Here is a 19,747-nt window from a genome sequence, read left to right on the forward strand (position 1 = left end):
TAAAAAATCATTTTTGAGGAAAAAAAAATATTTTTTTATTTTCATGGCTCTGCATTTATAAACTTCTGTGAAGCACTTGGGGATTCAGAGTGCTCACTACACATCTAGATAAGCTCCTTGGGTGTTCTAGTTTCCAAAACGGGGTCACTTGTGGGGGTTTCTACTGTTTAGACACACAGGGGCTCTGCAAACGCAACATGACGCCCGCAGAACATTCCATCAAAGGCTGCATTCCAAAATGGCGCTCCTTCCCTTCTGAGCTCTCCTGTGCTCCCAAACAGTGGTTTCCCCCCACATATGGGGTATCAGTGCACTCAGGACAAATTGCACAACAACTTTTGTGGTTCAATTTCTCCTGTTAGCCTTGTAAAAATAAAAAATAGCGGGCTAAAAAATAATTTTTGAGCAAAAAAAAAATATTTTTTATTTTCACTGCTCTGCGTTATAAACTTCTGTGAAGCACTTGGGGGTTCAAAGTGCTCACCACACATCTAGATAAGTTCCTTCGGGGGTCTAGTTTCCAAAATGGGGTCACTTGTGGGGGAGCTCCAATGTTTAGGCACACAGGGGCTCTCCAAATGCGACATGGTGTCTGCTAACGATTGGAGCTAATTTTCCATTCAAAAAGTCACATGGCGCTCCTTCCCTTCCGGGCCCTGCGGTGCGCCCAAACAGTGGTTTATGACCACATATGAGATATTGATGTACTCAGGAGAAATTGCCCAACAAATTTTAGGATCCATTTTATCCTGTTGCCCATGTGAAAATGAAAAAACTGAGGCTAAATAAAATTTTTGTGAAAAAAAAGTACTTTTTTTTTTTACAAATCAATTTGTGAAGCACCTGGGGGTTCAAAGTGCATACTATGCATCTAGATAAGTTCCATGGAGGGTCTAGTTTCCAAAATGGGGTCACTTGTGGAGGAGCTCCAATGTTTAGGCACACAGGTACTCTTAAAACGCGACATGGCAACCGCTAAATATTCAAGCATATTTTACATTCAAAAAGTAAAATGGCGCTCCTTGCCTTCTGAGCCCTGCCGTGCGCCCAAACAGTGGTTTATGACCGCATATGAGGTATCAGTGTACTCAGGAGAAATTGCCCAACAAATTTTAGGATACATTTTATCCTGTTACCCATGTGAAAATGAAAAAACTGATGCTAAAAGAAAATATTGGTTGGAAAAATTAAAATGTCCATTTTTTCATTCCATGTTGCTTTAGTTCCTGTGAAGCACCTGAAGGGTTAATAATCTTCTTGAATGTAGTTTTGAGTAGCTTGAGGGGTGCAGTTTTTAGAATGGTGACACTTTTGGGTATTTTCTGCCATATAGACCCTCAAAGTGACTTCAAATATGAGGTGGTCCCTAAAAAAAATGGTTTTGTAAATTTTGTTGTAAAATGAGAAATTGCTGGTCAACTTTTAACCCTTATAACTTCCTAACGAAAAAAAATGTTGTTTTCAAAATTGTGCTGATGTAAAGTAGACATGTGGGAAATGTTATTTATTAACTATTTTGTCTCACATAACTCTCTGGTTTAACAGAATAAAAATTCAAAATTTGAAAATTGCAAAATTTTCAAAATTTTCGCCAAATTTCCATTTTTTTCACAAATAAACGCAAAAATTATCGATCTAAATTTGCCACTAACATGAAACCAAATATGTCACGAAAAAACAATCTCGGAATCGCTAGGATGCGTTGAAGCGTTCCTGAGTTATTACCTCATAAAGGGACATTGGTCAGAATTGCAAAAAATGGCCAGGTCATTAAGGTCAAAATAGGCTGGGTCATGAAGGGGTTAAAAAATACTGATATATAAGCTATTGAAGACAGCAATACCCTGGATATACAGAGATATTCAGCCTATACCAGTTTAACAGAGATTCCACAAGAAAAAAAGCTATTATTATTTTTCCGTACTAACCATGTTTATAGCTCCGAATTATATGTGGTAAAATTCACAGAGTCTGTAAAATGTAAAGAATTTGCAATTTGATAAAAAAAATGCTTAGTGCCATTTAACACAATGCTGAAAAGAAAAACAGCTGGATCACATGATGTTAGACTTGGACACATTGGTTTTCTCCAAAATGCTTTGCAGCAATAACATCACATGGTCTAGTCCAAGCCAATCAGGTGGGACCATCAAGGGCACTATAAAAAATGAAGGCAGGAAAAGCAGGGGCCAGTTTAGGGTTTTACAGCCTGAGTTAGAAGGTCAGGGCAAACAGCTCATCATTACATATTGGTATACAAAGATCTAAATCTGTAAGTTATTTCAGTGCTGAAGAGCATAGAAAATATGAGTAGTAGATTAAGATTGGGAATAATAATAAAGCAGATTGATAGGGAAGTGCTTCACCTGAAAAGTCTGTGCAACTGTGAATTCCTTCATCCATGATACACTGCAGTACATGATTTTAACACCATTTTTTTAATTCTTGATGCACTGAAAATATAAATAGCATAAAGCAATTTGAATCCCTTCATTGTGAATATTCATACGGATGAGAAATACTCAAACCAAGGCTTGTGTCATGGGTTTACCATGACATACAGGGGCCAGAAGACTGCAGCATCTGATTTAAAGTACTCCTGCACTGATTAGAAGCACTTTTTTATTATTTATTATTATTTATTATTATAGCGCCATTTATTCCATGGCGCTTTACATGTGAGGAGGGGTATACATAATACATACAAGTACAGTAACTTAAACAATACAAGTCACGACTGGTAGAGGATGAGAGAGAACCCTGCCCGCGAGGGCTCACAATCTACAAGGAATGGGTGAGGATACAGTAGGCGAGGGTAGAGCTGGTCGTGCAGCGGTTTGGTGGATCGGTGGTTACTGCAGGTTGTAGGCTTGTCTCATTCACATTAAATGGTGCAGTTTTCTCTTAACAGTGCAGGGGTTAAACTGTTAAGCTTAGATTCTTTGAAGCTTTCGGCTTGGATGATCTCAGTTTTTCAGTATTGGCCACTCTCTTCTCCTTTATATACTGTCCTCTGGCAATCTGGATTGCCAGTGTTAGTCTTGTACTGCATGATATGGAGTTGTTGGTAGAAGCATTTGGAGTATTGATCTGTGACTGTTGCTTGGTGTTTTGGTTGTGTGCAAATCCTTATCCTCTCATTTTGTTTTCCTTCCTTTTCTTCACGGTGTTCATCTCTGTTGTCTGTGAGTACAATTTGTTTGGTATTTCTTTTATGCCTATACATCCGCCCTTGTTAGTCTGGTTTGTGTATATGCATACACTATTACTTCCCACTTCCCTGGGTGGGGGAGGGTGACAGATAGAGGGTTAATTCAGGGGTTCATCAAAATACGCGGCCCCAATGTCTTCATCATCAGAAATAATCCGGGTAGCAGAGATAGTGCTAGGGTCAGGGAAGAGCCTCGGGTATTCTGACAAAAGTGATGACAGCTTGTCTCTCATAGAAAGTGTGCTTCCTTTTTTGGGAGAAAGACAAAGCACAAGTGTTGTCATTTTTTTTTCATTTCTTTAGCATGTTTTTGCAAAGGTAAATTTTCTTTTGATTTTAAAGACAAGAAAAATCTCAACATTCAAAAAACTGTAAATGCAACTGTTTGCTTCACAAAGTGTTCCTTTTTGACATTTTTTTGCACACATTTAATAGTCCAATATTACACCTATACATGCCACCAGAAAACAGTGGCCTATTGTGAATGCTTTATTTTGGGATGCAAAACTACCTAACTTTTGTTGTCAGGTTCCTCTTGGTAAATGAAATATAATTTTTGTTTAATCCTTAGAGAAATATAGACAAATACATTTTTCTCCTATGTATTTTACTAGTCCATTTTTGCAACCATATACAGTACATCAAAACAAAATTTTGCTGCCTTTTTGGAGAATTTAAACAGATATATATAGGTGCTTATATCCGCCGATGGGATGTTCGACTGATGGCGAGCAGAATTTTCAGAATGGGCAAAACAAAAATTGGAACAGGACCCTCAGTTTACACAGAACATTATGTTCAGTGATGAAGCAAACTTTTTTGGGTGGGCCATTTATATGGATACACCAAAATAAAATTGGAATGGTGACAGTTTTCTTGCATAGGGTGTCTTGCATTGAAATCTGCTGCAATGACCTGGGTACTGCATTCACCAGACATCAACACAATTTCTATCAGCTCCTCACGTGTTAACCTCTGCGACATGTCAATGGCTGTAAACAAAGAGAAACTTTTAAATAACTAATGAAAGAATAAAGTTACATTAAAACCAAGCACACTATTGTTTTTCTTGTGAAACACTCAATAAGTTTGATGTGTCACATGACCCTTTTCCCTTTGGAAAAAAAAGTTGGATCTAAAATGGCCGACTTCAACTTTGCCACCATGGTCACAACCCATCTTGAAAAGTTTTACCCCTCCAATATACTAATGTGCCACAATCTGGAAGTTGATATCACCAACCATTCCCATTTTATTTAGGTGTATCCATAAACATGGCCCACTCTGAAGAGTTATGACAAAGTGAGTGATCTATTTCAAGTGTTTATTTCTGTTAATGTTGATGATTGTGGCTTACAGCCAATGAAAACTCAAAAGTCATTATCTCAGTAAAGTAGAATACTTTATAACCCCAGCTTGAAAAATGATTTTAAAATCCAAAATGCTGGGCTACTGAAAAGTATGTTCAGTTAAATGCAATCAATACTTGGTCGGGGCTCCTTTTTCATCAATTACTGCATCATTGCAGTGTGGCATGGAGGAAATCAGCCTGTGGCACTGCTGAGGTGTTATGGAAGCCCAGGTTGCCTTGATAGCAGCCTTCAGCTTATCTGCATTGTTGGGTCTGTTGTCTCTCATCTTCCTCTTGACAATACCCCTTAGATTCTCTAAGTTAAGGTCAGATGAGTTTGCTGGCTAATCAAGCACAGTTATACTGTTAGTTTTAAACCAGGTTTTGGTACTTTTGGCAGAGTGGAGAGGTGCCAAGTCTTGCTGGAGAATGAAATTTCCATTTCCAAAAAGCTTGTTGGCAGAAAGAAACAGGAAGTGCTCTTAAATTTTCTGGAAGACGGCTGCACAGACTTTGGTCTTGATAAAACACAGTGGACCTACACCAGCAGATGACATGGCTCCCCAAACCATCACTGAGTGGAAACTTCACACTAGACCTCACGCACTTTGTATTTTGTGGCTCTCCATTTTTACTCCAGACTGTAGGACCTTGATTTGCAAATGAAATGAAAAATTTGCTTTCATCTGAAAACAACACCTTAGACCACTGAGCAACAGTCCAGTTCTTTTTCTCCTTGGCCCAGGTAAGACACTTCTGGTGTTTTCTATTTGGCCTGAGTGGCTTGACACATGGAATGTGACACTTATAGCCCATGTACTGGATACATCTGTGTGTAGTGGCTCTTGAAGCAATGACTCCAGCAGCAGTCCACTCCTTGTGAATATCCCCCAAATATTTGAATGGCCTTTTCTTAACAATCCTTTCCCGGTTGCTTGTGCACCCTTTTTCCACCACACTTTTTCCTTCCACTCAACATTCCATTAATATGCTTGGATACAGCACTCTGTGAACAGCCAGATTATTTAGCAATGAGCTTTTGTAGCTTACCCTCCTTGTGGAGTGTGTCAGTGACTGCCTTCTGGACATCAGTCAAGTCAGCAGTCTTCCCAATGACTGTGGAACCTACTGAAACAGACTAAGGGACCATTCTAAATGCTTAGGAAGACTTTGCAGGTGTTTTTTGTTAATTATTCTAATATACTGAGATAATAACTTTTGGGTTTTCATTGGCAGCAATCCATAATCATCAACATTAACAGAAATAACACTTGAAAACACTTGAACTAGATCACTCTGTTTGTAATGGCTCTATATGATATATGAGTTTCACTTTTCGTATTGAAGAACTGAAATAAATTAACTTTTTGATGATATTCTAATTTAGTGAGAAGCACCTGTATCTCCTAGCAAATGTGAAATCATTTTTACTAATTTAAAATTCGAGGATACTGAGATATTGAAAAGGAAGTTATTATGAGTCCAGTACTGATATCCCCTAGTTGAAAGAAAATATTTGACTGCCTGTAGCCATCTTATGTGTGGAATTGAGGAATGTAATAATTCCACATCTACGGTATGCTTGCCAGCCTAAATACATCTTGTGTCATTAGATGTGCCCTCCATTTTTTCCAGCAAATCGGTAGTTTCCATTGTGTAAGACTGGATAGCCTGTACAAACGGGCAGTATATATCCCTTTTTTAGTGACTTGTCCACCACTATGGCTGTCTATTCATTTATATCACCTATGTGTAAAAGGTGTTTTCCTTTTATTCAATCCCCTACATGATTTTACAACTATAGGTTAAAAGTTAAGTTTTACTTTTCTCGCATTGAAGTGTTTGTATGGGTTTGCATAAAAATGAGGTTTGTAACAAAACAAGTTGCAAAGCTTGCGTTTCTTTACTGGTGTTAATTTGTGTTTGGCCTTTTTCCTCAATGTTGCTAAATTGGAAGAGAATGATAATTAAACTATCATTTTCCAGCTCGTTTTAATTTTTTCTGCGTACTGAAGCCAAAGATAAATTCCAAAGAGATACTTTTGGAATTAGCATATTAGCCATTATCTGTCACTCTCCTGGATCAAAATAACAAATAATATGCCTAGAGGGGTTCCATTTGTAGCTTCTAGGTTCCCAAGCTTGATACTCTCGGCTAAAAAGTGATTGCTCCAATATGAGATTGTGAGATGACTTAGCAGATCTGGTGATGATGTCCTAATGGCCCCTTGCTGTGACGAACAAGGGTAATTGTTTGTCAAGGGAAAGAACACATCTGTAAAGCATCCTCTGCAAAATACTGGTAAGCAGCCAAGTGGAAAGGAAAAAGTGAAACATATTGTAACAGAGCCATATTGAATATATTGCTGAAATCCACATAAAGCCACATATATAACACATGCCTAACTAATCAAATTATCCTTTACTACTAGATATATCTAAAGATATATCATTAACAGACAATTTCTGTCCAATGTAGAAATGTATTGAAATAATATCAACTAGATGAAAAAAAATATTTTAAAAAATAGCAAAAATGCCACTGTAATTTATGCCCAGTATTAATATTCGCCTTCTTTCACCACAGCATATTAATGTGAATATGTCCCTTTTTCCATTCATTAAAATCTTGACTTTTCACTTTAGATAGAAACTCCTAGGAAGTTTCGAAGCTGCAGTTTTGTATGGTTGGTTTAGATGATGTACCGTATATTAGTACAATTTTTAACCATGATTCTCATGTTCAAATTCAATATTTAATGGAAATCCACGGAAAATTCCTTTTTTATAGTATTATTTACTTGCATTCCAGTGTAAGATAATACTCTTGCATGCCAACTATGTGCCACTTTTCCTAAGCATGAATAAAAGAATAACAATGTGGAGAACTGTTAATCTGTCTGTAGTTACACAAGCCTCAAAATTATGGTCATCTAAATTACCTCATTCATGTAGAGCATTGTCTTTTATGTGTAAAAGAAGAAAGTCGGATGAATTAGGACTCATCAATCTTCCATATCATAGATCACTATTTCATGTCTCAGTCCTGTGCAAAAACTTATGATCCAGCTCCAAAATCTCTCCTGAATTAATGGTGAACACAAAATTACCAACACACTTGTATAGATGCAGCAAAGCTTAAATTGGTTGTCTCATAATTAATAGATCTTGAAATAATAATAAGTTCTACATTTGGATGTGTCACAAAAGTTGTTCCTTTGCTAAGATACTATTATAAATGAGCCGCTTCTACTTACTGCTATGTTCAGTGTTCAACCATCCAGAGGTGTTCCAGCTCATGCTTGGTAGATACTAAAGCTCCTAACCAGAAAATTAAACAAAGGTCACTTATGATAAATCAGTGTGTAGATGAAACTGCAATGGCTCAAAGTTGGTTGTTTGAGGGATACCATTTCCCTACCTTTATTTCTTATCACAGGACTATGTGTTTCTGCCATGTGACCGTTGTTGTGAGCTCATCATAAATCAAGTCAGAGACACATAAGCTCAGTGACCACTTGAGCTCCTACTTCATTGATTTGTTTGTGATGCCTTCAGAGGACTGAAGATGTGCCAGAAATCTTTGCTCCTGTGATAAATCAGGCAGGGAAATGTGTTACCTGAGAAAATAGCAGCTGTAAGCCCCTTCTGTTTTTTCTGTATACTCAGTTATTATAAGTGACATATTCTTCAACAGGATGTTGATAAGGTGGAACTTTTAAATTCCTACTTTGCATCTGTTTTCTCTCAGAAAGGAAATGTAACATCAACTGTTCTTCACTGTCCTATTAAGGAAATAGAAGAATCCAGGATATCTATAAACAGAAAGATAGTAAGGAAACACTTAGCTAACCTAAATGAATTCAAGTCTCCAGGTCCAGATGAATTACACCCCAGAGTTCTGAAGGAGATAGCAGAAGAAATTTTTGCACCGCTCTCCATAATCTTTGAAAATTCTTGGAGAACAGGAGAAGTCCCAGAAGACTGGAGAAGAGCAAATGTTGTTCCTATCTTCAAAAAGGGGAAGAAGGTGGACCCAGGCAACTATAGGCCGGTGAGTCTGTCTTCTATACCAGGAAAGATCTTTGAACAAATTATTAAACAACAAGTATGTCAGTACCTGGATAAGAATGAAGTGATTAAACAGAGTCAGCATGGGTTTGTAACTAATAAGTCATGTCAGACTAACTTAATTTCCTTCTATGACGGAATCACTGATTGGGTGGATCAAGGAAATGCTGTAGATATAGTATATCTTGACTTCAGCAAAGCATTTGACAAAGTATCTCATACAATCCTTATTGAAAAAATGACTAAGTATGGAATGGACAAGGCAACTGTTAGGTGGATTCATAACTGGCTTAGTGATCGGACCCAAAGAGTGGTCGTAAATGGCTGCACATCAAATTGGAAGAATGTCTCAAGTGGGGTACCACAGGGCTCTGTCCTGGGCCCTGTATTGTTCAACATCTTTATCAACGATTTAGATGATGGAATTGAGGGTAAACTGAATAAATTTGCTGATGACACAAAGCTAGGAGGGATAGCTAATACTAGAGAAGAGAGAGAGGATTCAAAAAGATTTAAATAAACTGGAGAAGCGGGCAGCAACTAACAGAATGGTTTTTAATTGGAAAAATGCAAAGTACTACATCTGGGCAATAAAAATGGAAAAAGCATATACAGAATGGGAGGCATAGGCCTAAGCAACAGCACATGTGAAAAAGACTTGGGTATACTAATAGATCACAGACTGAATATGAGTCAACAGTGTGATGCAGCAGCAAAAAAGGCAAATGCAATTCTAGGATGTATTAACAGAAGCATACAGTCTAGATCATGTGAAGTCATTATTTCCCTCTACTCCTCTTTGGTCAGACCTCATCTGGAATATTGTGTCCAGTTTTGGGCACCACATTTTAAAAAAGACATCAACAAACTGGAGCAAGTTCAGAAAAGAGCAACCAGAATGGTGACCAGACTGCAAACCCTGTCTTATGAGGAAAGGTTGCAAGATTTGGGATTGTTTAGTTTGCAAAAGAGATGACTGAGAGGAGACTTAATAGCTGTCTACAAATATCTAAAGGGCTGTCACATTGTAGAAGGATCAACTTTATTCTCATTTGCACAAGGAAAGACTAGAAGCAATGGGATGAAACTGAATGGGAGGAGACACAGATTAGATATTAGAAAAAACTTTTTGACAGTTAGAGTGATCAATGAGTGGAACATGCTGCCACGAGAAGTGGTGAGTTCTCCTTCAATGGAAGTCTTCAAACAGAGGCTGGACAGACATCTGACTGGGATGATTTAGCGAATCCTGCTTTGAGCAGGGGGTTGGACCAGATGGCCCAGGAGGTCCCTTCCAACTCTACGATTCTATGATTCTATGATTCCTCTAGTGCCCAAGAGCTGCGGCATGTGTTGAACATAAACTGGAGCCACTCTGCTTGATCACACAAAGCAAGTACCAGTAGATAGTAGGGACTATATATACTGCTCAAAAAAAAAAAGAGAACACTTAAACAACAAAATGTAACTCCAAGTCAGTTAAACTTATGTGAAATCAACACTGATTCTGATTCAATTTCTCCTGCTGTTGTGCTAATGGAATAAACAACCGTTAGAAATGAGAGAAAGGTCACTAACATCCATGTGTCTGCTCACTAAGAGTGTCCAGGGTTCCCTTTATTTTTTTGAGCAGTATACTAAAAGATAATCTCAGCACAGGAAAAATATTTGAACACATCCATTTTTGGAATTTATTATTATTCAAAGATCTTTTGATTAAAATAAGCAGTCAAGCCATGCAATGGAAGAGGAAGAGTAGTGTGTTTATGCCATTGAGTAGAGCACCCACTCTTTTTCTTTGCATAAAAGTAGCTATGGTATGAAAATTGTGGTCAAATATTGTTTACTACAATTTTTTACATCTGTATTTTTTGCTACATCTTTAAATTTATAAATCAGCAGGCTCCGACTGGCCCATAGGGTAACATGGGAATCTCCTGGTGGGCCCCTGTTCAGATCTGTGCCCCCAACCCCACTGTATGGGCAGTACTTGGCAAAATTCACTTGATTCACTCTGTGCAGGAAAAAGCAGCATGTCATCATTAGTGTTGAGCGATACCGTCCGATACTTAAAAGTATCGTATCGGATGGTATCGGCCGATCTAAAAAAAATATCGGGTATCGCCGATTCCGATACCGGAAGTCCCATTCAAATCTATGGGACTTCCGGTATCGGAATTAAAAAACCCCTATTTTTGCCTTGTACAGCCTCTCTGGGGTCTGTACGGGCCTTTCTGGGGGCTGTGCCGGCCTGCCGGGGGGTCTGTGCAGGCTACGGTGGTCTGTGCAGGCCTGCCGGTGGTCTGTGCAGGCTCTGGTGGTCTGTGCAGGCCTGCCGGGGGGGCTGTGCCGGCCTGCCGGTGGTCTGTGCAGGCTCCGGGGGTCTGTGCCGGCCTGCCGGGGGGGCTGTGCCGGCCTGCCGGTGGTCTGTGCAGGCTCCGGTGGTCTGTGCCGGCCTGCCGGGGGGCTGTGCCGGCCTGCCGGTGGGCTGTGCAGGCTCCGGTGGTCTGTGCCGGCCTGCCGGGGGGCTGTGCCGGCCTGCCGGTGGGCTGTGCAGGCTCCGGGGGTCTGTGCAGGATCGTCCGATGGGACTACAAGTCCCATCGGGCGATGCCTGCTACCATGACAGTGATTGACACATTAGCCAATGATGGGACAGTAGTAGTCCCATCATCCGGCTAATGTGTTGAATGTAAAAAAAAAAAAAAAAATTTGCATGCTACATACATGCTACATACATACTACATACATACTACATATATACATACATGTAACATACATACTACATGCAACATGCATACTACATACATGCTACATACATACTACATACATAATACATATATACTACATGCATGCAACATACCTACAACATATATACTACATGCATACTACATATATACTATATATACTACATGTAACATACATACTACATATATACTACATGCAACATACATACTACATACATGCTACATACTACATACATAATACATATATACTACATGCATGCAACATACATACAACATATATACTACATGCATACTACATATACAGTATACTATATATACTACATGTAACATACATACTACATATATACTACATGCTACATACATGCTACATACTACATACATGCTACATACATACTACATACATAATACATATATACTACATGCATGCAACATATATACTTCATGCATGCAACATGCATACTACATATATACTATATATACTACATGTAACATACATACTACATATATACTACATGCTACATACATGCTACATACTACATACATGCTACATACTACATACATAACACATATATTCTACATGCATGCAACATACATACAACATATATACTACATGCATACTACATATATACTATATATACTACATGTAACATACATACTACATATATACTACATGCTACATACATACTACATACATGCTACATACCACATGCATGCAACATGCATACTACATATATACTGCATATATACTACATGCATGCAACATACATATATACTACATACAATACATACATATAGACATACAGTACATATAACATAGAGTACATACTTACCGTCACTTGTCACTTTGATCCCCGAAGCCATTGTCCCCTTGAGGAATAAATATCAAAATAAAAAAACACCAATATACTTACCCCGATCCGCAGAAGTCCATGAGGGTCCCACGTCGATCTTGCGTGGAGAACAGCAGCATCAGCTAATGCTACCGTTCTCTACCAGCTCCAGGAATACAATGACGGAAGGTAGGTATCCTTCCGCACTGTATTCCTCCACCACTGTAAAAAAAAGTCCCTAGTCTCACTGTATGCCATTGCTTCGTGGGAATTTCCCACGCAGCAATGGCATAAAGTGAGACTAGGGACTTTTTTTTTTTTTAAAGTGGTGGAGGAATACAGTGCGGAAGGATACCTACCTTCCGTCATTGTATTCCTGGAGCTGGTAGAGAATGGTAGCACCAGCTGATGCTGCTGTTCTCCACGCAAGATGTAAGAACAAAACCGTTGGCACAACCCTGAGAATTGTAGGTGGTGCCCAAGTAGGATCCCAATCCGTGAACTAAATATATATAAACTTGGCACACACCAAAGGTTTCTGATGCAGAAAGGTGATTTTTAATTATACAACAGTACATACATACACAGACGTTTCGGTCTAGGACCTTCATCAATGTACTGTGAAATATAAATGAAAATAATACAATTAAAAAAGAAAGTATATACAACAATATATGGGTTTTCTAGGTAAATACTTTTGAAAAAATGCTGAGACATCGGTCACATTATCGCACATAATATATATTGGCAGAGAGTAATAAATAATCATGAAGAACAAGATCAACGTAGAAAAGAACACACATACCGATATATTGTACTGTGAGATTCTTAGTGACTGGGCTTTGTGAGATAGACCTGGGAGAGGATAAAGGTGCTATAATAGCCAATATAACTTAGTAAGTGATGAGATGGTTTGTGTTACCTAAGTTACATACCAATCCTGTGAGGAGGCACATGATGCCGTCCCACTGCTGAAGGCAAAGAATAGCACTAGAGTAATACTACAGTGACGTGACATGAAGTCACAAAATCTGTCTATAAGATGCATAGAACTCTTACCGTGGTGATTTGTGGAGTGTGGACGCAGTATCCACCGCGAATCCCAAGTGCTGCAAAGTGTGAGAGTGGCAGGGTTATATAACCCTGTGAATTATGAGCCCTGGTTGGGGGCGCGCCACCGGAAGTCAGTGGGCGTGTATTAGACACGTCACCATAAGCTCCGGACACCGAGAGAGACATGGAGGGGGCGTGTCAGCAGGGAGCACTGGGAGTGTACTACTGCCTGTCAGGCTGGCTTGCAGGGCAGAGCGGTGGACATTAGTGAACTATCCTGAGTTAACTACTGCAGCGCCGACATCATAGGTGCCAGTGGTGAAGATAGTGGCTATTCAGTGCTTTGAGGGTGACGATTCAAACAATCACAGTTGTTGGTTCTGTAAATGAGACACAATTAGATTAGTATCCATGACATTCAATGTACAGTGGCATTCAAGAGTACATTATTTATAGCATTAACCCAGTAGTGACATTGTAGAGGAAAAAAAAGGGGGGGGGGAGAGGGGGTAAACGTATCAGATGGTGTCAGACATTATACTTGTAAGAAGGCCTGTGAGTCATAGTCTTTATTTAACCCCTTGGGTGTCAGGGTATTGAGTTCGTGAATCCAAAAAGCCTCTCTCCTTTTTAATATGTTAATGCGGTTGCCTCCTCTGCGTGAGGTGTGAACCTGCTCAATGACTTGAAATTTTAATTGAGCAATGGTGTGGCCCACAGTGATGAAATTATATGGGATGGGGAGAAGCATATTCTTGCACCTAATCGTAGACTTATGCTTGGATATGCGGTCTCTGATGTGTTGTGTGGTTTCCCCTACATAGAGTAAACCACACGGACATTTGATAATGTATACTACAAACGAGCTGTCGCAGGTGTAATATTCACGGATATTAAATTTTTTACCGGTATGGGGATGGTAGAAAAAATTACCTTTCTGTACGTTATTACATTGTGTGCATTGCAGGCAGGGGAAAGTGCCGAATTTAGGATTTGATAGAAAACGTTGTTGCTTTTTTAGAGGGCCAGGGGAGCCAATATCTGCTTTAATCAGAGTGTCACGGACATTCCGTGGTCTCCTAAAACACGGTAAAAAGGGTACTCTAAATGCCTCTATGTTCGGGTGAGCCGTAAATAGGAGATGCCAATGACGTCTAATGCTGGAATGAATACGATAAGCAAAGGGATGGTAGTCATGAACGAAAGAAATGCGATTGGCGGTCTTAGATTCCCTTGGGGGGGAAAAGTCCACATCATTTAACACACTCGTTGGATATCCCCTCTCAAGGAATTTTGTGCGCATTTCATCCATGCGTATTTTTTGAACCCCTGTGTTAGACACAATCCTCTGAACCCTTTTGAATTGTGACTTGGGGATCGCGTTTTTCATTTTAGTGGGATGGAAGCTTTCGTAATGAAGCAAACTATTGCGATCAGTGGGTTTCCTATAGAGGTCAGTGGATAGGTGTCCCGAATCATCCTTCATGACTACCGTATCAAGGAAATTAATTTGTTCATGGTGATAGGTCATGGTGAAGCTCAGTCCAGGCCAGGCTGTTTGTAACATGGAGAAGAAGGATTGTAGTGTATCTAGTGATCCCCCCCAGATACAGAAGATATCGTCGATATACAGTGGGGAAAAAAAGTATTTAGTCAGTCAGCAATAGTGCAAGTTCCACCACTTAAAAAGATGAGAGGCGTCTGTAATTTACATCATAGGTAGACCTCAACTATGGGAGACAAACTGAGAAAAAAAAATCCAGAAAATCACATTGTCTGTTTTTTTTCATTTTATTTGCATATTATGGTGGAAAATAAGTATTTGGTCAGAAACAAAATTTAATCTCAATACTTTGTGATATATCCTTTGTTGGCAATGACAGAGGTCAAACGTTCTCTGTAAGTCTTCACAAGGTTGCCACACACTGTTGTTGGTATGTTGGCCCATTCCTCCATGCAGATCTCCTCTAGAGCAGTGATGTTTTTGGCTTTTCGCTTGGCAACACAGACTTTCAACTCCCTCCAAAGGTTTTCTATAGGGTTGAGATCTGGAGACTGGCTAGGCCACTCCAGGACCTTGAAATGCTTCTTACGAAGCCACTCCTTCGTTGCCCTGGCGGTGTGCTTTGGATCATTGTCATGTTGAAAGACCCAGCCACGTTTCATCTTCAATGCCCTTGCTGATGGAAGGAGGTTTGCACTCAAAATCTCACGATACATGGCCCCATTCATTCTTTCATGTACCCGGATCAGTCGTCCTGTCCCCTTTGCAGAAAAACAGCCCCAAAGCATGATGTTTCCACCACCATGCTTTACAGTAGGTATGGTGTTTGATGGATGCAACTCAGTATTCTTTTTCCTCCAAACACGACAAGTTGTGTTTCTACCAAACAGTTCCAGTTTGGTTTCATCAGACCATAGGACATTCTCCCAAAACTCCTCTGGATCATCCAAATGCTCTCTAGCAAACTTCAGACGGGCCCGGACATGTACAGGCTTAAGCAGTGGGACACGTCTGGCACTGCAGGATCTGAGTACATGGTGGCGTAGTGTGTTACTTATGGTAAGCCTTGTTACATTGGTCCCAGCTCTCTGCAGTTCATTCACTAGGTCCCCCCGCGTGGTTCTGGGATTTTTGCTCACCGTTCTTGTGATCATTCTGACCCCACGGGGTGGGATTTTGCGTGGAGCACCAGATCGAGGGAGATTATCAGTGGTCTTGTATGTCTTCCATTTTCTAATTATTGCTCCCACAGTTGATTTCTTCACTCCAAGCTGGTTGGTTATTGCAGATTCAGTCTTCCCAGCCTGGTGCAGGGCTACAATTTTGTTTCTGGTGTCCTTTGACAGCTCTTTGGTCTTCACCATAGTGGAGTTTGGAGTCAGACTGTTTGAGGGTGTGCACAGGTGTCTTTTTATACTGATAACAAGTTTAAACAGGTGCCATTACTACAGGTAATGAGTGGAGGAAAGAGGAGACTCTTAAAGAAGAAGTTACAGGTCTGTGAGAGCCAGAAATCTTGATTGCTTGTTTCTGACCAAATACTTATTTTCCACCATAATATGAAAATAAAATGAAAAAAAAACAGACAATGTGATTTTCTGGATTTTTTTTTCTCAGTTTGTCTCCCATAGTTGAGGTCTACCTATGATGTAAATTACAGACGCCTCTCATCTTTTTAAGTGGTGGAACTTGCACTATTGCTGAGTGACTAAATACTTTTTTTCCCCACTGTATCTCTTCCACACTAACGCATGAGTGCGGAAGAGACAGTCACGATATATGATGTGATCCTCCAAATGGGCCACATAGCAATTTGCATACGGAGGTGCGGTGTTCGAGCCCATCGCAGTCCCCCTCGTCTGCAAATAATATTTGTCTTCAAAAAGAAAAAAATTCCTGGTTAAAATGATGGACAATAATTCACAGCATAGATTGGTTTGTTCAGGATGGAATTTGGATAGTTCCAGAAGTCTCCGCACTGACTGAATACCCTGTATGTGGGGAATGGATGTATATAGATCTTTTACATCAAAAGTGACAAGAATGGCATCTTTAGGGACATGGTCCAGAGTACGGATAACATCCAAAAAGGCCCCTGTATCAAGTAGAAAGGAGGGTGTCTGTTTGATGAGAGGTGTAAGAATTTTCTCTAGATATTTGGAGATGGGAGAAAAAATTGACTCCGTAGAGGCCACGATAGGTCTTCCTGGTGGGTTATCTAAGTTTTTATGTACTTTAGGCAGTATATAAAAAACCGGTGTAATGGGGAATTTTTTGGTTAGAAAATCACAAGTTTTGTTATCTAGGACTCCGCTCAAATTATATTTAGATAAGGTAGTTTGAATAATGTGTTTTATTTCGTTGGTGGGATCCCTCTCAAGTGGTAGATAAACCGAGGTGTCACTCAATTGGCGATAAACCTCACCCAAATACATTGTTTTGTCAAGGACAACAATGGCTCCCCCCTTATCTGCTGGTTTGATAATAATGTCTTTGTCGTCCTGTAAGGTTTTAAGAGCTTGTTGATCAAGTGCAGTAAGGTTGGATGGAAAATGCATGCGCCCTTTATGGATATCATCCCGCAGATTTTGGAAAGTGTTATCAATAAAAGAGATGAATGTCTCTAGGGCATGTGAGCCTGTGGGAGGTCTGAAGTTGCTTTTATTCCTCAGTCCTAGGCTATCTGAGGATAGCAAGAGAGGGTGTGGTGGTATAGTACTATTGTTGGTGCCAATAGCATTGGAGAAGTGTAATTTCAGCCTTAGTGATCTATAGAACCTCTGAAGGTCCATGTCAAGATTAAAGGTATTGTACCTATAACTTGGGCAGAAGGAAAGACCTTTTTGTAAAACCCGGTATTCTGCTATACCTAAACTTTTAGAAGAGATATTGATTACCAACGGGTCATTACCTGCGAGCGAGTGATACGACCGGAGTCCATGTTTCTGTGTGGGTCTCTTCCCCCTGCGGGTCCTCTTCTTTTCGTGTATCTGCGTCTCTGGCCTAAAAAACGACTGTATGAGGCCTGTTTGTCGTGATCCGATCCCGAAGACGAGATGTCCGTGGTGGATCTGTAATTGGAGTAGGCATTGAAGTTCCTGGAGTTGTAAGATTCTCGCCATTTGTAGACTCTATTCTGTTCGTAATCTTCTGTGTCACGGGCAAACTTATTCCTCTTTCTGGTCTCGGTATCTCGTCGGTGTTGATCGATGACACCGTTGATCTTGGTCTTCAAATTATTGAAGTCTTCAGTGCTGATGGAAGATGAGAGCTGGGTTTCTATGTTAGAGATTTCCTCTTTGCACTTTGCAATTCCTAGATGCAGATGCTCTAACGTGAGGGTCATAAGGTCAAAGGAACATTTGTTAATTATTTGTTCAAATTTAGAACAGAAGTCACTTGAATCGCTGAAGAGGGTGGGACGTAGGGGAACCCGTAAACCTCTAGGTATCCTCTGAACTTTAAGGTATTCAGTGAGGGTAACACAGTGTAGCTCCAAATTGGTGCACCGCCTGAGTGTCCTCTCCAAGTCACGACCTCTGGTCTCCCTGGGAGGCAGTCTAAGGAAATCGCTGGGAAGGGTGGATTGTGCTATAATGTGAGATGTCTCCTCTGCATTATATGAAAACGTAAGGGATGTCATTGCCCAGAAGGGTGTGCACAGCGTAAAGGGTAGCTATGTAAGAACAAAACCGTTGGCACAACCCTGAGAATTGTAGGTGGTGCCCAAGTAGGATCCCAATCCGTGAACTAAATATATATAAACTTGGCACACACCAAAGGTTTCTGATGCAGAAAGGTGATTTTTAATTATACAACAGTACATACATACACAGACGTTTCGGTCTAGGACCTTCATCAATGTACTGTGAAATATAAATGAAAATAATACAATTAAAAAAGAAAGTATATACAACAATATATGGGTTTTCTAGGTAAATACTTTTGAAAAAATGCTGAGACATCGGTCACATTATCGCACATAATATATATTGGCAGAGAGTAATAAATAATCATGAAGAACAAGATCAACGTAGAAAAGAACACACATACCGATATATTGTACTGTGAGATTCTTAGTGACTGGGCTTTGTGAGATAGACCTGGGAGAGGATAAAGGTGCTATAATAGCCAATATAACTTAGTAAGTGATGAGATGGTTTGTGTTACCTAAGTTACATACCAATGCTTCTCCCCATCCCATATCATTTCATCACTGCGGGCCACACCATTGCTCAATTAAAATTTCAAGTCATTGAGCAGGTTCACACCTCACCACACGCAGAGGAGGCAACCGCATTAACATATTAAAAAGGAGAGAGGCTTTTTGGATTCACGAACTCAATACCCTGACACCCAAGGGGTTAAATAAAGACTATGACTCACAGGCCTTCTTACAAGTATAATGTCTGACACCATCTGATACGTTTACCCCCTCTCCCCCCCCCCTTTTTTTCCTCTACAATGTCACTACTGGGTTAATGCTATAAATAATGTACTCTTGAATGCCACTGTACATTGAATGTCATGGATACTAATCTAATTGTGTCTCATTTACAGAACCAACAACTGTGATTGTTTGAATCGTCACCCTCAAAGCACTGAATAGCCACTATCTTCACCACTGGCACCTATGATATCGGCGCTGCAGTAGTTAACTCAGGATAGTTCACTAATGTCCACCGCTCTGCCCTGCAAGCCAGCCTGACAGGCAGTAGTACACTCCCAGTGCTCCCTGCTGACACGCCCCCTCCATGTCTCTCTCGGTGTCCGGAGCTTATGGTGACGTGTCTAATACACGCCCACTGACTTCCGGTGGCGCGCCCCCAACCAGGGCTCATAATTCACAGGGTTATATAACCCTGCCACTCTCACACTTTGCAGCACTTGGGATTCGCGGTGGATACTGCGTCCACACTCCACAAATCACCACGGTAAGAGTTCTATGCATCTTATAGACAGATTTTGTGACTTCATGTC

The 19,747-nt window shown here is 40.1% G+C and overlaps 1 long non-coding RNA gene across 1 annotated transcript; it reads right to left on the bottom strand.

Annotated features, from left to right (window-relative positions):
- Positions 1-12,745: 12,745 nt before the first annotated feature.
- On the bottom strand, positions 12,746-17,897 carry LOC141095183 (uncharacterized). Its single transcript, XR_012233328.1, has 3 exons — positions 17,679-17,897; positions 13,270-13,643; positions 12,746-13,181 (listed from the first exon to the last, which is right to left on the bottom strand). It is a non-coding gene; the product is annotated as an uncharacterized lncRNA (long non-coding RNA).
- Between the last annotated feature and the right edge of the window lie 1,850 nt (positions 17,898-19,747).

This window comes from Dendrobates tinctorius, unplaced genomic scaffold (assembly GCF_039654945.1).
Source record: "Dendrobates tinctorius isolate UK_male_01 unplaced genomic scaffold, ASM3965494v1 ptg000069l, whole genome shotgun sequence".
NCBI lineage: Eukaryota > Metazoa > Chordata > Amphibia > Anura > Dendrobatidae > Dendrobates > Dendrobates tinctorius.